The 21,199-nt window shown below is 39.3% G+C and overlaps 1 pseudogene; it reads right to left on the bottom strand.

Annotated features, from left to right (window-relative positions):
• Positions 1-299: 299 nt before the first annotated feature.
• On the bottom strand, positions 300-1,971 carry LOC128071073 (heat shock transcription factor, Y-linked-like; annotated as a pseudogene).
• Between the last annotated feature and the right edge of the window lie 19,228 nt (positions 1,972-21,199).

Below are 21,199 nucleotides of genomic sequence, written 5' to 3'. Positions count from 1 at the left end.
CATTTCATCAGGGATGATTTCAGAAATCACTTTACATCCATTACCTCTTTTCCCTTTGTTCTCATTTTCTTGCTTACAAATATTATATCAGGTGTCATTTACCTAGGATGCATAATGAATGTTTTCTTGAACTGATGAGTTTATAAAACCGTGCAGTAAAACAGCCAACCACTGAACTAAAGCCTCATTTTACTCTTCCTTGTTTGGAAATAGAAAATGAAACTATGAAGATGAACATGGAAATTTATTGTTCAAATACAAGAATTGTAGATATTTGTTGACATCTCCGAATATAAATTTCAATCTCCTTTAGGCTCCATAATCTGACACGTATTAGATAGGTCACTTTTAATTAGGATGTTTTTCAAATAATGATGACTATTGATGAGTTTACCTGAAAGAGAGGAGGCAGATGTATAAGCAATTGTTGGCACTGAGAACCATGAGTTGCCTCTCTTTTGCAGGTTAAGAAAAGGACTGTCATGGGCTGACATATCTCTATGCCTGTCTGGAAATTTAGAAGGTTCCACCATCAGTCCAGAATAACTGCTCTGTAATGGAGATTCGATGTGGATCCGAGAAGGAGATGTAGTTGTAGTAGCAAAGTCCTCAATGTGGCCATTTACTTGAGTGTAGCTGCTCTGTGAGTGCCAATTAAAAATGTTCAACTTTTTTAAAACAACAGGTTGATCTACCACAATCTGGTCTGTGTGTCTAACTGATATTGCTGATGGAGTAGGTAAGTCACATGGAGATAGGGCACTTGTATTGGCGACGATCTGGCTGGTATGAGACTTTTGTATGAAAGGCACACTTAAACTTGTGAAGGCTGGAAATGCACTCTCTCCACTCGTTTCTGGAAGAAATTCAGAGTTATGATCATCTTTTGTGACACTTGCTTTATTAGCATGCTTCTTGTTATCTTGAACTAATGAAGATATTGGAAACACACTGTTAATTCCAACTCTTCTTTGCATTCTTACTAAAAGTTGGGGATGGCCTCTTTCGAAATTTGGATTGTAGTAGGTCTGTAACTAAAATCAAAGAATTAAATTATTTAGTTTCTTTATAAACCAAGGTAAAACTGACAAACAAAGCTAAGTTATAAAAACGTATTCCTTTAATGGAACCAATTAAATAACATCAAATCAAACACCTCTGTTGGTAGTTTTAACAGGTAACATGTTAGAAAGAATATGCTCAACTAAAAGTATGTTGTATATATATAGTAAATACCATTTTAAGAAGCTTCAGCACTTATATCTGATTTCGAGTTGCTAGGAAAGTTTGTTAATATCCAATATTCTAACCGCCAGCTGTTTTCAACTTCAAAAAAATTAAACTTTTTCAACAATTTGTTATCTCAAGTTTATATTCCGTTTTAGCTACATATATGAACATGCTTTCTAGGTCACATGAGTTAATCTGACATATTGGCAATAAGTGAAAATTTTGGAATACCTTTCTCAAAAGAGAGATGTTGCTTTCTTCTTCCAGAAAGACAGGTAGTGAAGCCGATCTTTGAACAGCTTGGCGCTTTTTATGAAATCCATAGAGGTTAAGCTGTCGAATTAAACTTTTCATACTCTTGGTTTCAAATATTCTGAAAGGCTCCTTTCTTTCCAAGACTTCTTTCTTAAAGAGTTCTTCATTGATCACTCTACACGTGCCTGTCTCATCCCACCAAATAGATTCAAACTGATCACTTTCAACTATATTCCAAAGTTTTTGTGGAAATGTGAGTGAAAGAAAATCATTCACATCATCTGTTTCAGAGACAGAATATGTGTAGTGTGGCCTTTTGATCACAAGATCCTCAGACAAAGCCTGAAAAGCATATTCTTCAATCATGGATCTCAAAACTGAGTCCCCAGTTGTATAATCATACAAAGAAGATCTAATAGAGATTTCTGAACCAGTGGATTCATTTTTAGGAGGCCCATCTTGAATTTATGAAGAAATATGTGCCATCTCAGGGAAATCTTTCTTCAGATAATTTTCTCATTTGTCTAGTTTTACACAATGCAACTTCAAATGATGTTTGCCTGGCCTGCAGAGAGAAACTCTCTAGACCATCACAGAGGTCCTCCCAGTCCAAAAGCTGTGACATCACAAAATCACTGTTTTCCTAGCAATCGAAGGTTAGTTGTGACATCACAAAGTCACTGGTCTCCTAGCAATTGAACGGTAATTTTCAACCAGTGTTTACTTCAGCATCAACTTAAAATACAGACTGCTTACAGAAATAGTAACCAAAACCATGAAGGATGCAACATCTCATTACTAAAGTTTTTGTGTTTTTTTTTTTTTTTTTCCTTTTTGGTTGCTGTGTTTGGGATGGCCTTTCTCTTTCTGGCAGTTGGTGGTTCCTCTTCATTGTGGAGGTTCCTTCCTGTGGGTGGGGTTGGACGAGTAGCTTGTCAAGTTTCCTGGTTAGGGAAGCTTGCGTCAGTGTTCTGGTGGGTGGAGCTGCATCTCTTCTCTCTGGAGTGCAATGAAGTGTCCAGTAGTGAGTTTTGAGATGTCTATGTGTGCTGTTTGGGCAGCCTGTATATTGAAGCTCCGGGCTATGCTCCTGTGTTGCTGGAGAATTTTTGTGGTATGTCTTGCTCTGGAACTTATTGGCTCTTGGGTGATGCTTGGTTTCAACGTAGGTATGGAGGTTTTTGGATGATTTCTTTAAAAAAAAAATAAATTTATTTATTTTAATTGGAGGATAATTACTTTACATTATTGTATTTATTTTGTCATGCATTAACATATATCTGCCACAGGTACACACGTGTTCCCCTTCCTGAACCCCTTCCCTCCTCCCAATCCGTACCATCCCTCTGGGTCATCCCAGTGCACCAGCCCCAAGCATCCAGTATCATCCATTGAACCTGGGCTGGTGACTCATTTCATATATGATATTATACATGTTTCAATGTCATTCTCCCAAATCATCCCACCCTCTCACTCTCCCACAGAGTCCAAAAGAATTTTCTATACATCTGTGTCTCTTTTGCTGTCTCGCACACAGGGTTATCGAAAACTCACATCAATAAATCTACTTTATTTCTAAAATACAAGTGATTTATCATCCTTCTATAGACAGATTCTTAATATTCAGTACTGTTACCCTTGCAAACTTGGTCTACTTGCTTCTGTGCAAAAAAATTTATGAACTTACTGTGAGTTTCAGTGGGAAAAAAAAAAAAAAGTGCTTATTATAGCACCAAGCAAGATGTCTTAGCAGCTCTTGCTTCAAAAACACAAACCTTCAAATACTTTCAGGGGAAATATTTTAATGACTGAGCGAGAGTGGAACATGGGGTCTGTGATCAATATTGGGACACTCTATTAATGGCATATTACTTAGGATATTGGGAGTCCACATCATCGACAGTCTAGTTCCAACTATGTACTTAAACTTCAGCCTGATTTGGGCTTTAGCATCTCTAAAACTGTTCACAGGATATTGCTAAGAATGTTATCGATGGCCCTTGCTGCTGCTGCTGCTGCTAATTCGCTTCAGTCATGTCCGACTCTGTGAGACCCCAGAGATGGCAGACCACCAGGCTCCCCCGTCCCTGGGATTCTCCAGGCAAGAACACTGGAGTGGGTTGTCATTTCCTTCTCCACGATGGCCCTTGAGGAGGGACTAAAGACCCTTGAATTTGATTAACGGCTAAATCATTATTATTCTCTATTGCTTGATTATTTTCCTCTGTTTCTGTCTTTTCTAGTTTCTCTGATTAAAATTGCTTTTGAACATGAGGAAGTCAAAAATCTCCTACCTCTCTCTCTCGATTTCCATGCTTTTCAATCTTAAGAAGGGACTGCTTAGTACAAGAAAGGAAAAAAAGTCTTAGACTTAGAGCTCAATCATAAATATGACAGAAAATCTCAGTGCAGGTTCAGTTTCTTTTGCAGGTTTCCCAGCTCTTGGAGTGATTGAGTCAGCAGCAACTTTGGCTCTTTCCTGTTAAGATGGAGCATGGAGTTGGAAATAATTCTAAAATCTAAGCTTGATATCAATATTTTATGTTATGAAAACATATCTCTCTATTTTATATATTATATATATATATTTCTATATCAGTATTTTGTCATTAAACTGGACAAACATTTGAAAATTGGTATATATTTATTAAAAGGAGAGAGGTGAGTGATATAAAAGAGTCTTCATATTTTACATGCAGCCATGAAAACATATTTTGAAATATTTCAACTTACATAATATTCAATTATCAAGTAGATTTTCAATCGTTCTATATGTTTATTTTTTTTTCCATTTCTATTATACCTAACATGAATTAAAAGCCATTGCACTTTTTTTTTCATACATACACTCATGGATAGACAGGTGTATATATGTATATATATATCAAAATATAATTTTAGGCAACTTTATTTAGGTGACCAAACTCATTGCTAGCTCCCAAGATCTTAAATAAACTGTGTGGGAAGTCCTACATTACTTAATATCTTTCTGGCTGAAACATTCAGATCTGGTTGCTGAAAAGCTCTCCTTTAATCTAGCTCATTTTTCCCTATTCTTTCTGTAATAAGAGTTAGGACTCATACTTATGAGGGCACCTTGAACCCAGAAAATTGCAACTCGAGTTTACTTAGAGATATTGTTCAAAAAATGCAGTTGTTTTCCTCACGTTGGACACAATTTTATTTCATTTATTTTTAACATAAATTTGTTTATTTTAATAGTAGTCTAATTGCTTTACAATATTGTATTGGTTTTGCCATACATTAACATGGATCTGCCACGGGTGTACACGTGTTCCCTATCCTGAAAACCCCTGCTTACCTCCCTCCTCAAACTTCCGGGGTCCAGCCCCGGTGGATCCAGGGAATTTGAAGATGGGGATGGAGTCGGCGTCCAGGAAAAAACGTATTTAATTATAGATATAGAGGGAGATCAGGAACAGATAGTGTAGTAGAAAAAGGGGCTGAATTCAGATGGGAAAACGGGGAGCGAGAAAAGACGAGAATCAGTCTTTCCGGAAAAGACGGGAATCAGTCTTTCCAGAAACTGATCCGATTTCTTTATTTTTCAGGTTTGTTTATATACCTTTTTGTTATACATAGGGATAAATACAGAGTCACACGGGGGTCAGCAGACCTGACCCTTGTCACAATCAGATGCTTCATATAAAATTATACAAAGGTCTTATGAGTTTCATCATCTTTTGGCCATGAGGTCTGCTGACATTTTATGGCTCTTTCTGATACCAGTCAGTTAACCAGAAAACTTATTTTTCCAGGGGTGATTTTTTCTTAAATCAATCAGGCGCCACCCTCCAAATAAAGTTGCATTTCTATAGGGTGAGGGTGTAGTGAGTTACAATCAAGAAAGGAATTTACTTAACCTAAGGTTTAACATGATTAATCTTAAAGGTTAATACTTGTTTTTCTTATATGCTAGTTATATTCATTATAAGGGCAGGAATATGGAGATTTAGCAGCAAATATTGGCTCAACAAATGTACACCCTTCACCAATGTTCCCCTTAAGATCTATTTCTTTTTAAGATAGAGATAAAGTTACATTTTTGCATAGCAAGGACACAGTGATTTATAGTGATTTATAACAAAGTACGGTGATCTACAACAAAAGAGAAGATTCATTAACTCAAAAAGTCTAGTATCGCTAACATCAAAAACTACTATATTTCCTTTTCTATATTCCAAATACATTGATTAATATATTCCCAGGTGCCTAAGAATATGGAGGCCTGATGGCAATCATTGACTCATCAATGAAAAAAGCCCTATGCTAATACTCCAAACTCTCTGTGCTGTTTATGGCTGAGAGGCTGTCACACAAGCTAGTCTGTCAGCAGAGAGGTTTGACCTGAGACATCCTTGTCACACCCACGGCAGGGAATCAACGTAATTATTGGCAGGATAAATGAAAAAACCCTTCACCAATATGATTCCTAATCATCCTACTAATGCTATACTAATGATCTTCTAACTTCTCAAAAGAGTCTGTTTTAAGAAAGTTTTAAAACATCCCATGCCTCTCACAGTTGGGAGGCTGTAAACAATCACGTGCAGCCAGACGAGCCTAATCAGGCAGGCCAGAGAACCTCCAGAATTTGTAAGTTGAAACACTCTTATCACGCCCAGGAATTTTTATTAACTGGAGCTGCAAGTTAACTCCCTTTCTGAGAGAAATGGTTATGGGGGAGAGCTCCCCGTAAAGTACTCTGGTTTTGGGGGTAGATGCTTGGGAACAGGGGGTTTCCTGAGGCTTGATCACGCCTTTGCGTATGCCAAGCTTCCTTCCTCATGACCTTTGCCATGGGCGGAGTTCCTCACGCTGGCTCCCAACATCAAACCATTCCTCATGGTTATCCCAGTGCACCAGCCCTAAGGATCCTGTATCACGCATTGAACTGGTCTGGCGATTTGTCTGACAAATAATATTATACATGTTTCAATGCCATTATCCCAAATCATCCCACCCTCACCCTCTCTCACAGAGTCCAAAAGACTGTTCTATACATCTGTGTCTATTTTGCTATCTCAAGTACAGGTTTATCATTACCGTCTTTCTAAATTCCACATATATGTGCTAGTTTACCCTATAGGTATTTTTCTTTCTGGCTAACTTCACTATGTGTAATAGGCTTCAGTTTCATCCACCTCACTAGAACTGATTGAAATGTATTGTTTTCAGTGGCTGAGTAATACTCCATTGTGTATATGTACCACAGCTTTATTATCCATTAGTCTGCTGATGGACATCTAGGTTGCATCCATATTCTGGCTATTAGATATAGTGTTGTGGGGGAACTGTAAAGATGGCAGAGGAATAGGAAGGGAAGACCACTTTCTCCCTCACAAATTCCTCAAAAGAACATTTCAACACTGAGCAAACTCCACAAAACAACTTCTGAAGGTTGGCAGAGGACATCAGGCAACCAGAAAAGCAGACCATTGTCTTCAGAAACAGGTAGGAAGAAATACAAAAGATGAAAAAGGAGAAAAAGGAGGTGGGGAGGGAGCTCCATCCTGGGAAGGGAAGCCCATCTCGGGAAGGGAATTTTAAGAAGAGATGTTTCCAAACGCCAGGAAACACTCTCCCTGCCGAGTCTGTGGCAAGTCTTGGAAACACAGAGGGCAACATAACAGGAAGGAAAAATAAATAAATAATTAAAACCAAGAGATTACAAGCCCAACAGTAACTCCCCCAGTGGAAGAGCAGCACAGATGCCTGCATCCGCCACAAGCAAGTGGGGGCAGGGCAGGGAATCGCGGGAGGTGCGGGCTGCAGTGCTTTGTAAGAATCAGGCAGGAACACCCCACGCACAACCAAAACAATCTAACGGGCTAGCAAACCAGACTGTGGGATAGCTACCACACGAAAAGCTCGAACATAAGACACCGCCAGGACCGAGCACAGAACAAAGGACGGAACAGAAAAAGCTGGCTGCAGACCATCCCCCACCGGGGACAGGCAGTCAGAGCCATAAGGACTGGACAGGGGCAATTGCAGACCCGGAGAGACTTTACTTACCTAACTGCAAGCAGGCTTCTTTGCTAAGACTTCTGGGGGTCCTGGACAGTCACCATCTGCCTCACAAGGGGCGCAGGCGGTCCACCCAGAAAACTGAGCAGCAGAGTCAGAAAAGGCGACAAGTTGCAGCGATCCTGCTCGCCAAACTCCTGAGCTACTCAGACCCAGGAAGGGCACAAAATGCAGTCCCAACCGAATCTGTGCCTCTGAGGGCTAACTGAGTGCCGAACCTGAGCGGCTTAGACCGGGGAAGTGCACGCAGCCTAGGGCCGGCCTCAGACTGTTCCCGGCTGAGCATCGTAGAGCCAGAGGGGTTTGTGTGCCACGAGAAGGGACAGGTCCAGCGGGACTGAGACACTGTGTGCACATGACAGCGCTGTTTGTTTGCAGCATCCCTCCTCCCCACAGCACGACTGAACAAGTGAGCCAAGAAACCAGCAAACAGAAGAAGCTAAACAGAGGGAACCGCCTTGGAAATGACCCCACACTGCCCACCACATCAGAGAAAGGCCAGATATATTTTAAAAATCATTCCTATTTTTTTTCCTCTTTTTTTCTAACCTTTTTTTTTTAATTGTTCAGTCTTCTATTTCTTCTCTAATTTTTATTTCTATAACCTACTATTACTATTTAAAAAAAAAAAAGACTTTTTTTTTTTTTTTTTTTTAAGGCAAACACCATATATAGTCTTTGGGGGGTTGTTGCTGTTTTTTTTTTTTTTTTTTTTTTTTTAATAATTCTTGTGGCTTTTTTTTTTCTCTCTCTCTCTCTCTTCTTTCTTTCTTCCTTTTTCCTTCTGCTTCTTTTCTTTAATATTGTATTTTTGAAAATCCAACCTCTACCCGAGATTTTTAATCTTTGCTCTTTGGTTTTTGTTGTCAATTTTGTACATTTAAAAACCCAAACTTCACTACCCAATTGTACCCGAGAGCAAGATTACTGACGTGACCACTCTCTCCTCCTTTGGACTCTCCTTTTTCTCCACCAGGTGGCCTCTGTCTCTTTTCTCCCCCATCTCTTCTCTATCCAACTCTGTGAATCTCTGTGTGTTCCAGACGGTGGAGAACACCTAAGGAACTGGTTACTGGCAGGATTTGTCTCTCTCCTTCTCATTCCTCTCTCTTATTCTCCTGGCCACCTCTGTCTACTTCCTCCCTCTCCTCTTCCCCGTATAACTCCATAAATACCTCTGAGTGGCCAGACTATAGAGCGCACATAAGGAAGTGACTATTGGCTAGCTTGCTCACTCTTTTGATCTCACCGCATCTCATTCCAGTCAACTCTAACTACCCCCTATCTCTTCTCTTCTCCTTGTAACACAGTGAACCTCTCTGAGTGTTCCTCAATGTGGAGAAACTTTTCATCTTTAACCTAGATGTTTTATCATCGGTGCTGTATAGATGGAGAAGTCTAGAGGCTACTGTAAAAATAAAACTGAAAACCAGAAGCAGGAGGCTTAAGTCCAAAGCCTGAAAACATGAGAGAACTCTTGAATTCAGGGAACATTAAGCAATAGGAGCTCATCAAATGCCTCCATACCTACACTGAAACCAAGCTCCACCCAAGGGCCAACAAGTTCCAGAACAAGACATACCACGCAAATTCTCCAGCAACACAGGAACACTCCCCTGAGCTTCAATATACAGGCAGCTCAAAGTTACTCCAAAACCTTGAACCTCTCATAACCCATTACTGGTCACTCCACTGCACTCCAGAGAGAACAAACACAGCTCCACCCACCAGAACTCGAACACAAGCCTCCCTAACCAGGAAACCTTGACAAACCACTGATAGAACCCCACCCACAGTGAGGAAGCTCCATAATAAAGACAACTCCACAAATTACCAGAATATAAAAAGGCCACCCCAAACGCAGCAATATAATCAAGATGAAGAGACAGAGGAATACTCAGAAAGTAAAGGAACAGGAGAAATGCCCACCAAACCAAACAAAAGAGGAAGAGATAGGGAATCTACCTGAGAATATTGATAGTTAAATGATCCAAAATGTTGAAATCAAAATGGAATCACAGATTAATAGCCTGGAGAAACAGAAAGAGAAGATGCAAGAAAGGTTTAACAAGGACCTAGAAGAAATAAAAAAAAGTCAAAATATAATAAATAACGCAATAAATGAGATCAGAAACACTTTGGAGGCAACAAATAGTAGAATAACGGAGGCAGAAGATAGGATTAGTGAAATAGAAGATAGAATGGTAGAAATAAATGAATCAGAGAGGAAACAAGAAAAATGAATTAAAAGAAATGAGGACAATCTCAGAGACCTCCAGGACAATATGAAATGCTCCAACATTCGAATTATAGGAGTCCCAGAAGAAGAAGACATAAAGAAAGTTCATGAGAAAATCCTTGAGGAGATAATTGTTGAAAACTTCCCTAAAATGGGGAAGGAAATAATCACCCAAGTCCAAGAAACACAGAGAGTTCCTAGTAGGATAAACCCAAGGCGAAACACCCCAAGACACATATTAATCAAATTAACAAAGATCAAACACAAAGAACAAATATTAAAAGCAGCAAGGGAAAAACAACAAATAACACACAAGGGGATTCCCATAAGGATAACAGCTGATCTTTCAATAGAAACTCTTCAGGCCAGGAGGGAATGGCAAGACATACTTAAAGTGATGAAAGACAATAACCTACAGCCCAGATTACTGTACCCAGCAAGGATCTCATTCAAATACGAAGGAGAAATCAAAAGCTTTACAGACAAGCAAAAGCTGAGAGAATTCAGCACCACCAAACCAGCTCTCCAACAAATTCTGAAGGATATTCTCTAGACAGGAAAAACAAAAAGGGTGTATAAACCCAAACCCAAAACAATAAAGTAAATGGTAACAGGATCATACTTATCAATAATTACCTTAAATGTAAATGGGTTGAACGCCCCAACCAAAAGGCAAAGACTGGCTGAATGGATACAAAAACAAGACCCCTCTTTATGCTGCCTACAAGAGACCCACTTCCAAACAAGGCACACATACAGACTGAAAGTGAAGGGCTGGAAAAAGATATACCACGCAAATAGAGACCAAAAGAAAGCAGGAGTGGCAATACTCATATCCGATAAAATAGACTTTAAAACAAAGACTGTGACAAGAGACAAAGAAGGCCACTACATAATGATCAAAGGATCAATCCAAGAAGAAGATATAACAATTATAAATATATATGCACCCAATATAGGAGCACCGCAATATGTAAGACAAATGCTAACAAGTATGAAAGGGGAAATCAACAATAACACAATAATAGTGGGAGACTTTAATACCCCACTCACACCTATGGACAGATCAACTAAACAGAAAATTAACAAAGAAACACAAACTTTAAATGATACATTAGATCAGACCTAATTGATATCTATAGGACATTTCACCCCAAAACAATGAATTTCACCTTTTTTTCAAGTGCTCATGGAACTTCTCCAGGATAGATCACATCCTGGGCCATAAATCTAAACTTGACAGATTCAAAAAAATCGAAATCATTCCAAGCATCTTTTCTGACCATAATGCATTAAGATTAGATCTCAATTACAGGAGAAAAACTATTAAAAATTCCAACACATGGAGGTTGGACAACATACTTCTGAATAACCAACAAATCACAGAAGAAATCAAAAAAGAAATCAAAATATGCATAGAAACTAATGAAAATGAAAACACAACAACCCAAAACCTGTGGGACACTATAAAAGCAATGCTAAGAGGAAAGTTCATAGCAATACAGGCATACCTCAAGAAACAAGAAAAAAGTCAAATAAATAACCTAACTCTACAACTAAAGCAACTAGAAAAGGAAGAATTGGAGAACCCCAGAGATAGTAGAAGGAAAGAAATCTTAAAAATTAGGGCAGAAATAAATGCAAAAGAAACAAAAGAGACCATAGCAAAAATCAACAAAGCCAAAATCTGGTTCTTTGAAAGGAAAAATAAAATTGACAAACCATTAGCCAGACTCATCAAGAGGCAAAGAGGGAAAAATCAAATCAATAAAATTAGAAATGAAAATGGAGAGATAACAACAGACAACACAGAAATACAAAGGATCATAAGAGACTACTATCAGCAGTTGTATGCCAATAAAATGGACAACGTGGAAGAAATGGACACATTCTTAGAAAAGTACAATTTTCCAAAACTGAACCAGGAAGAAATAGAAAATCTTAACAGACCCATCACAAGCATGGAAATTGAAACTGTAATCAGAAATCTTCCAGCAAACAAAACCCCAGGTCCAGACGGCTTCACAGCTGAATTCTACCAAAAATTTTGAGAAGAGCTAACACCTATCCTACTCAAACTCTTCCAGAAAATTGCAGAGGAAGGTAAACTTCCAAATTCATTCTATGAGGCCACCATCACCCTAATACCAAAACCTGACAAAGATGCCACAAAAAAAGAAAACTACAGGCCAATATCACTGATGAACATAGATGCAAAAATCCTCAACAAAATTCTAGCAATCAGAATCCAACAACACATTAAAAAGATCATATACCATGACCAAGTGGGCTTTATCCCAGGTAGGCAAGGATTCTTCAATATCCGCAAATCAATCAATGTAATTCACCACATTAACAAATTGAAAAATAAAAACCATATGATTATCTCAATAGATGCAGAGAAGGCCTTTGACAAAATTCAACATCCATTTATGATAAAAACTCTCCAGAAAGCAGGAATAAAAGGAACATACCTCCACATAATAAAAGCTATATATGACAAACCCACAGCAAACATTATTCTCAATGGTGAAAAATTGAAAGCATTTCCCCTAAAGTCAGGAACAAGACAAGGCTGCCCACTTTCACCGCTACTATTCAACATAGTTCTGGAAGTTTTGGCCACAGCAATCAGAGTAGAAAAAGAAATTAAAGGAATCCAAATTGGAAAAGAAGAAGTAAAACTTTCACTGTTTGCAGATGACATAATCCTCTACATAGAAAACCCTAAAGACTCCACCAGAAAATTACTAGAGCTCATCAATGAATATAGTAAAGTAGCAGGATATAAAATCAACACACAGAAATCCCTTGCATTCCTATACGCTAATAATGAGAAAGTAGAAAAAGAAATTAAGGAAACAATTCCATTCACCATTGCAACGAAAAGAATAAAATACTTAGGAATATATCTACATAAAGAAACTAAAGACCTATATATAGAAAACTATAAAACACTGATGAAAGAAATCAAAGAGGACACTAATAGATGGAGAAATATACCATGTTCATGGATCGGAAGAATCAATATAGTGAACATCAGTAGACTACCCAAAGCAATTTACAAATTCAATGCAATCCCTATCAAGCTACCAGCCATATTTTTCACAGAATTAGAACAAATAATTTCAAGATTTGTATGGAAATACAAAGAAACCTCGAATAGCCAAAGCAATCTTGAGGAAGAAGAATGGAACTGGAGGAATCAACTTGCCTGGCTTCAGGCTCTACTACAAAGCCACAGTCATCAAGACAGTATGGTACTGGCACAAGGACAAACATATAGATCAATGGAACAAAATAGAAAGCCCAGAGATAAATCCACACACCTATGGACACCTTATCTTTGACAAAGGAGGGAAGAATATACAATGGAATAAAGACAATCTCTTTAACAAGTGATGCTGGAAAAACTGGTCAACCACTTGTAAAAGAATGAAACTATATCACTTTCTAACACCAGACACAAAAATAAACTCAAAATGGATTAAAGATCTAAATGTAAGACCAGAAACTATGAAACTCCTAGAGGAGAACATAGGTAAAACACTCTCAGACATAAATCACAGCAGGATCCTCTTATGATTCACCTCCCAGAATTCTGAAAGTAAAAGCAAAAATCAACAAATGGGATCTAATTAAAATTAAAAGCTTCTGCACAACAAAGGAAAATATAAGCAAGGTGAAAAAACAGCCTTCTGAATGGGAGAAAATAATAGAAAATGAAGCAACTGACAAACAACTAATCTCAAAAATATACAAGCAACTTATGCAGCTCAATTCCAGAAAAATAAATGACCCAATCAAAAAATGGGCCAAAGAACTAAATAGACATTTCTCCAAAGAAGACACACGGATGGCTAACAAACACATGAAAAGATGCCCAACATCACTCATTATTAGAGAAATGCAAATCAAAACCACAATGAGATACCACTTCACACCAGTCAGAATGTCTGAGATCCAAAAATCTGAAAGCAATAAATGCTGGAGAGGGTGGGGAGAAAAGGGAACCCTCCTACACTGTTGGTGGGAATGCACACTAGTATAGCCACTTTTGAGAACAGTGTGGAGATTCCTTAAAAAATTGCAAATAGAATTACCTTATGACCCAGAAATCCCACTGCTGGGCATACACACCGAGGAAACCAGAATTGAAAAAGACACATGTACCCCAATGTTCATCACAGCACTGTTTATAATAGCCAGGACATGGAAACAACCTAGATGTCCATCAGCAGATGAATGTATAAGAAAGCTGTGGTACATATACACAATGCAATATTACTCAGCCATTAAAAAGAATTCATTTGAATCAATTCTGATTAGATGGATGAAACTGGAGCCGATTAGACACAGTGAAGTAAGCCAGAGAGAAAAACACCGATACAGTATACTAACACATATATACGGAATTTAGAAAGATGGCAATGACGACCCTGTATGCAAGACAGCAAAAAATACACAGAGGTGTATAATGGACTTTTGGACTCAGAGGGAGAGGGAGAGGGTGGGATGATTTGGGAAAATGGCATTGTAACATGTATACTATCATGTAAGAATCGAATCGCCAGTCTATGTCTGACTCAGGATACAGCATGCTTGGGGCTGGTGCACGGGGATGACCCAGAGAGATGTTATGGGAAGGGAGGTGGGAGGGGGGTTCATGTTTGGGAACACATGTACACCCGTGGTGGATTCATGTCAATGTATGGCAAAACCAATACAGTATGGCAAAGTAAAATAAAGTAAAAATAAAAATTAAAAAAAAAAAGAAATAGTGCTGTGATGAACATTGGGGTACACGTATCTCTTTCAATTCTGGTTTCTTTGGTGTGTATGGCCAGCAGTGGGATTGCTGGGTCGTATGACAGTTCTTTTAACAGTTTTTGTTTGTTTGTTTGTTTGTGTTTGTTTGTTTGTTTGTTTTTTTAAGGAATCCCCACACTGTTCTCCATAATGGCTGTACTAGTTTGCAATCCCAGTAACAATGTAAAAGGGTTCCCTTTTCTCCACACCCTCCCCAGCATTTAATGCTTGTAGACTTTTGGATAGCCGCCATTCTGACTGGCATGAAATGGTACCTCATTACAGTTTTGATTTGCATTTTTCTGATAATGAGTAATGTTGAGCATCTTTTCATGTGTTTGCTAGCCATCTACATGTCATCTTTGGATAAATGTTTGTTTAGTCTTTTTGCCTATTTTATCATGGGTTCATTTATTTTCCTGGAATTGAGGTTCAGGAGTTGCTTGTATATTTTTGAGATTAATTCTTTGTCAGTTGCTTCAGTTCAGTTCAGTCGTGTGTGACTTTTTGAAACCCCATAAATTGCAGCACACCAGGACTCCTTGTCCATCACCAACTCCCGGAGTTCATACAAACTCATGTCCATCAAGTCAGTGATGTCATCCAGCCATCTCATCCTCTGTCGTCCCCTTCTCCTGCCTCCAATCCCTCCAAGCTTTTGGGTTTTTCCAATGAGTCAACTCTTCACATGAGGTGGCCAAACTACTGGTGTTTCAGCTTTAGCATCATTCCGTTCAAAGAACACCCAGGAATGATCTTTAGAATGGACTGGTTGGGCTCCTTGCAGTCCAAGGGACTCTCAAGAGTCTTTTCCAACACTACAGTTCAAAAGCATCAATTCTTCAGTGCTCAGCTTTCTTCACAGTCCAACTCTCATATTCATACATGACTATTGGAAAAACCATAGATGGAAATTTGTTGGCAAAATAATGTCTCTGCTTTTCAATCTGCTATCTAGTATGGACATAACTTTCCTTTCATAGGGTAAGTGTGTTTTAATTTCATGGCTGCAATCAATATCTGCAGTGATTTTGGAGCCCCCCAAAAATAAAATCTGACACTGTTTCCACTGTTTCCCCATATATTTCCCATGAAGTCATGGGACCAGATGCCATGATCTTAGTTTTCTGAATTTTGACCTTTCAGGCAACATTTTCACTCTCCTCTTTCTGTTTCATCAAGAAGCCTTTTAGTTCCTCTTCACTTTCTGCCATAAGGGTGGTGTCATCTGCATATCTGAGGTGATTGATATTTCTCCTGGCAGTCTTCGTTCCAGCTTGTGCTTCTTCCAGCCCAGCATTTCTCATCATGTACTCTGCATATAAATTAAACAAGCAGAGTGACAATATACAGTCTGTAGTTCCATGCCCTGTTCGAAAACTGTTGCTTCCTGACCTGCATATAGGTTTCTCAGGTGGTCTAGTATTCCCATCTCTTTCAGAATTTTCCACAGTTTATTGTGATGTGCAGAGTCAAAGACTTTGGCATAGTCAATAAGGCAGAAATAGATGTTATTCTGGAACTCTCTTGCTTTGTCAATGATCCAGCTGATGTTGGCATTTTGATCTCTGGTTCCTCTGCCTTTTGTAAACCTGTTCGAACTACTGGAAGTTCATTGTTCATGTATTACTGAAGCCTGGCTTGGAGAATTTGGAGCATTACTTTACTAGCGTGTAAGATGGATGCAATTGTGTGGTGATTTGAGCATTCTTTGGCACTGCCTTTCTTTGGGATTGGAATGAGAAGTGACCTTTTCCAGTCCTTTCACCACTGTTGAGTTTTCCAAATTCGCTGGCATATTGAGTGAAGAACTTTCACAGCATCATTAAAAGGGGGCAAAATCCCTAAACAGACATTTCTTTAAAGAAGACATGCAGATGGCTAACAAACACAGGAAATATGCTAAAAATCAGTCATCATTAGAGAAACAAAAATTAAAAATTAATGTGTAGTCCTATCACACTGTTCAGAGTGGCTGGCCATCACCAGAAATTCTACAAGCACAAAATCCTGGAGAGAGTGTGGAGAAAAGTTAACCCTAATACACTGTTAGTGGTACCACAAACTGGTACAACCTGTATGCAGAACAGTTTGGAGATTCCTTGAGAAACTTGGACTAGAACTGTCATATGACTTAACAACCCCACTTCTTGGCATATACCCAGAGGGAATTACAATCAAAAGACACATGTACCCCAATGTTTATTTCAATTCTCTTTACAAAAGCTATGGCATGGAGTTAATCTAGATGCACATCAGCAGATGAAAATATAAGGAAGTTTTGCTATATATCCAAATGGAATATTACTTAGCTAGAGAAAAAAAACATATATTTGTGTCACTCTTAATGAGGCAGTTCAACCTGCAGCCTATTATTCAGAGTAAAAAAAAAAGAAAGAGAGAGGCAAATATTGTCTATTAATGTATTTAAATGGGATTTAGGAAGACAGTAACAATGATCCTGCATGAAGTCTAGTAAAAAAGATCCACATATAAAGAACAGACTCTGAGACCCAATGGGAGAGTTCAAGGGTGGGATGATTTGAGAAAATAGCATTGAAACAGGTACATTAACATATATAAAAGAGATGACTAGTGCAAGTTCAATGCATGAAAGATACATGCAACTCTTGTGCTGTGGAAGAACCCAGAAGCATAGGGTAACAAAGGAGTCTTGAGTTGTATTCAGGATAGGGGGACACATGTATCCATGTGGCTGATTCATGTTGATGTATATGTCAAAAACCATCACAGTAATACACAGTAATTCTATTCCAATTAAAATAAATCATTTTTTAAAAGAAATATGAAGAAATTAAAAAAAAAATGCATTCAGAAATAGCAGGGACATGCTCCAGAATACAACCTGAAGAGTTGTTTCATATCTATTCAAGAAAGTGGTCTTAGAAGGGGCAGAACATGTGTGCTGGTATAAAAGCTGAAAGTCAAAGAAGATAAGCTTGAGATTGCAACTATGTAGTTGCAGCATGACCTCAGTATCATAGTCTAAGTAGTGGAAGATGCATGTGGCAGAATGCAAGCTTAGTAGATTGGCATGACTACTGTGGAGCGTAGGCTCAGAAGGAGTTAAATGCGTGCACTTGAGCATCCTTTCAGGACTGACGGTACATATGTTTCAGAGTGAAGATAAATAGGTGCAGCAAAAGGGCTTTAAAATGGTGGACAAATACTTGTAAGAAGGAAGGATCAGAGTGGAAGCTCAGTATTTGCTATAGACTTAGACTTAAATTGAAGAAAGTAGGAAAGACCACTAGACGATTCAGGTATGACCTAAATCAGATTCCTTATGATGGTACAGTGGACATGAGAAAATATTTAAGGGATTAAGTATAATAGAGTGTTTGAAGAACTACATATGGAGGTTCATTAAATTGTACATGAGGCAGTGATCAAGACCATCACCAAGAAAATGAATGCAAAAAGGCAAAATGGTTGTCTGAGGAGGCTTTACAAATAATTAAGAAAACAAGAAGAGAAGCAAAAGGCAAAGGAGAAAAGGGAAGATATACCCATATGAATACAGTGTACCAAAGAATAGCAAGAGAGATAAGAAAGCCTTCCTTGGTGATGAGTGCAAAAAATAGAGGAAAACAATAAAATAGGAAAGACTAGAGAGCTCTTCAAGAAAATTAGAGATACCAAGGAAATATTTCATGCAAAGAAGGACAAAATAAAGGACAGAAATTCTATAGACTGAACAGAAGCAGAAGATATTAAGAAGAGGTAGCAAAAATCTATACAGAAAAGATTAAAGAACTATACAGAAAAGATCTTCATGATCCAGATAATCATGATGATGTAATCACTCACCGAGAGCCAAACATCCTGGAATGTGAAGTTTAGTAGGTCCTCGGAAGCATCAATAGAAACAAAGCTAGTGGAGATACAGAACTCCAGTTGAGGTATTTCAAATCCTAATAGATAGTGCTGTGAATGTGTTGAACTCAATATACAAGCACATTTGGAAAACTCAGCAGTGGAAACAAGACTGGAAAAGATCAGCTGTTCCAGAATATGTATTTTAGAGCTTGTTCTCTGTAGCGGTGAAATGTGTTCCACGCAGAGTTAGACAGGACTGAAGCAATCCTATGCAAACAGTTGCAAGATTTTTTTAAAATCTGTACCAGCTTTTTTCCAATGAGAGTTGACTGTGAAGGTGGAGCAGCTGCTTGGCCTTGAGGGACCCAGGTTGTGTCAAGTGGGCAGGGTGCAGGGACACAGACTGACTACACTACAGGAGTTATGGCCCTATCAGAGTCTTTTTTTTTTTTTTTTTTTTAGCTCTTGTATCTGGCGATAAGAAGGCCTCTTTGGCCAGTCTTCTCCCTAGTTCCACCTATTCAGCCATTTAGACGGCTTCCTTGCCTGGGATCCTTCTCTGTCGTTCAATGTGTCAGCACATAGACAGAATTTCCTGGCTGGGGTCCTACTGTGTAAATCAGTGCATCTGACACGTAAAGGAGTATCCTGAGTGGGGTTCCACTCTAGTATGGTGCATCAGGTACTTAAAGGAGCACCCTGGGTGGTGTCCTGCTCTGCATTTCAGTGTGTTCAGCATTTGATGGGTCAGCCTCACTATTGTAGTAACTGCTGATGCTAGTATGTGGGGAGAGAGAGGCACCCCCTACCTGTGACTCTCTGTTATTGCCTTGCTTACATGGCTGCCTGGCTTCCCTGCACAGGTATACCCTACCACAGTCCCATCCCTCACACCCCCTCTCTCCATCTCTCCCCAGTAAACACCAGCCCTCGCACATGTATTGCCCCCAAATCCCTAAACTCCAGCTCCCAGCCACTGTGCCTTTCAGGGGATAGATGTCCTTGTCTGTGGTATGTAAGGCTGCAGCAAGGACCCCCTGATTCTCATTGCACCTAGCTTTCCACAGATCAGCCATTTCACTCTCTGCTTTAAGTGTTTATTCTATGATTCAGTAAATTGACCCAGTGTGGGATTGGACTTCTGCTTCAGTTCCTTCACCCACTCAGGGAAGATTCAATCCTACTAACACTCCTGTTTTATCCCCCAGTTCTTTCATCCTACTGAGTTTTGCATGGTTCTATATATTCTTTTCCACTTTTCAGGTACTCCTGTCTACTTTCCGGTACTGTTCTGATTACTCTTCTGTGTCTGAAGGTGTATGCCTGATGTATCCATGGAGAGATGTACTCCACATCCACCTACAGCTCCACCATCTTGTTCTCTCGTCTCACGAGAGTTTTAGAGCACAGAATCTGCAGTGGTAGTAGGTGTGCTATAAAATGTGAGTTCAGATATACTCTTGAGGGCAAGCTCAGTGATTTTAGCACAGCTGGTCTAAAGCATGCCTTTAGTGTTGGCCAGACACATTCTTCAAATGTTAAGAAAATAATTTATGGTGTGCCAATTCTAGAGCATAAGATCAGTGGTTGTGTAACATTTCCTGTAGAATGCAAGTTGATCTTGAATGATGGTTCACTCATGGGTAGAATATGTGTTATACAATGCAGACTCCATTTTCCTGGAGTAGGTCCTCCAGAGTGCAACCTCAGTAGTTGGGACACCTGCTCTAGAGTGCAGGAAGAAGAGTGGGGGAAATATGCAACAGAGGGCAAGCCAAGTCATTGGCAATTTTCAGCTGCAGAGTGTAGGCTCACTAGTTTAAGTACACAGGCCATGAGTCAAGATTAGTAGTAGTGGAACTCATGCTCTATAAGGCAGGCTCAGCAATGGTAAAAGAGTGTACCAGGGTACAAAATCAGCAGATTAAACATGAGTGTTTTGGGGCCTGGGCTTACAAGTGGCAAAACAGAGGCTTCCGAGTGTGAAATTAATAATGGCCACACACATGCTCTAGACCACATCATCACTAGCTGTGCCATGCCTGCTTAGTGTAAGGACTCAGAAGTGACAAGTGTGCTGTAGTGTTAGGATTTATACTGCTGGGATGCATGATTCAGTGTGCAGTTGTGTAGTTCAGGCATTCTTACTCTACAGTGCAGTCTCAGTAGTGTCAGAACATTGGCTCTTGAAGGCACACACAGTCATGATGGGAGATATGCTTCTGAGTAAACCTCAGTAGTGCAAAACCCATGATGAAATATGCTCACTCTGTAGTCACGAGATCTGTACCCTCAGCTGCACGTTCAGTTACTGTGGCATGTGTGCAACTAGAGGATGTTCTCAGCCATGCCCAGATGCCTGCACTTGAGCTCATGCTCAGTAGAGGTGTACCATGTCCTCCAGTGTTTAAACTCACTCTGTCTACAGGAGTGCTGGCTCAGTTGTGACCAGAAGTAAATTTCAGAGTGCAAGTTCAGTAACTGTTTAGGCACACCTGAACTACAGTGCAGGTTGAGTAGTGGCCTGGCTTATCTATAAAGCAACAAGCTAATGATCGTGATATTTATGCTTTAGAGTGAAAGTTCAGCCAGTGATGAACTCTTGTTCTGGAAGGCAATTTCAGTAGTGCAGGGATGCAGAGTCCAGAGTGTAATATACCAGAAGTGTATGTGTACTTACAACAGGCATGTTTTAGGGACAGGCTCAGTAGTGGCAGGCCATATACTCAAGAACTCGGGTTTAGGAGTGATGGGATGTATGCTCTACTGTGCAGT

This window comes from Budorcas taxicolor, chromosome Y (assembly GCF_023091745.1).
Source record: "Budorcas taxicolor isolate Tak-1 chromosome Y, Takin1.1, whole genome shotgun sequence".
Classification (NCBI taxonomy): Eukaryota; Metazoa; Chordata; class Mammalia; order Artiodactyla; family Bovidae; genus Budorcas; species Budorcas taxicolor.
This window is presented reverse-complemented; position numbering and strand designations above follow the sequence as displayed.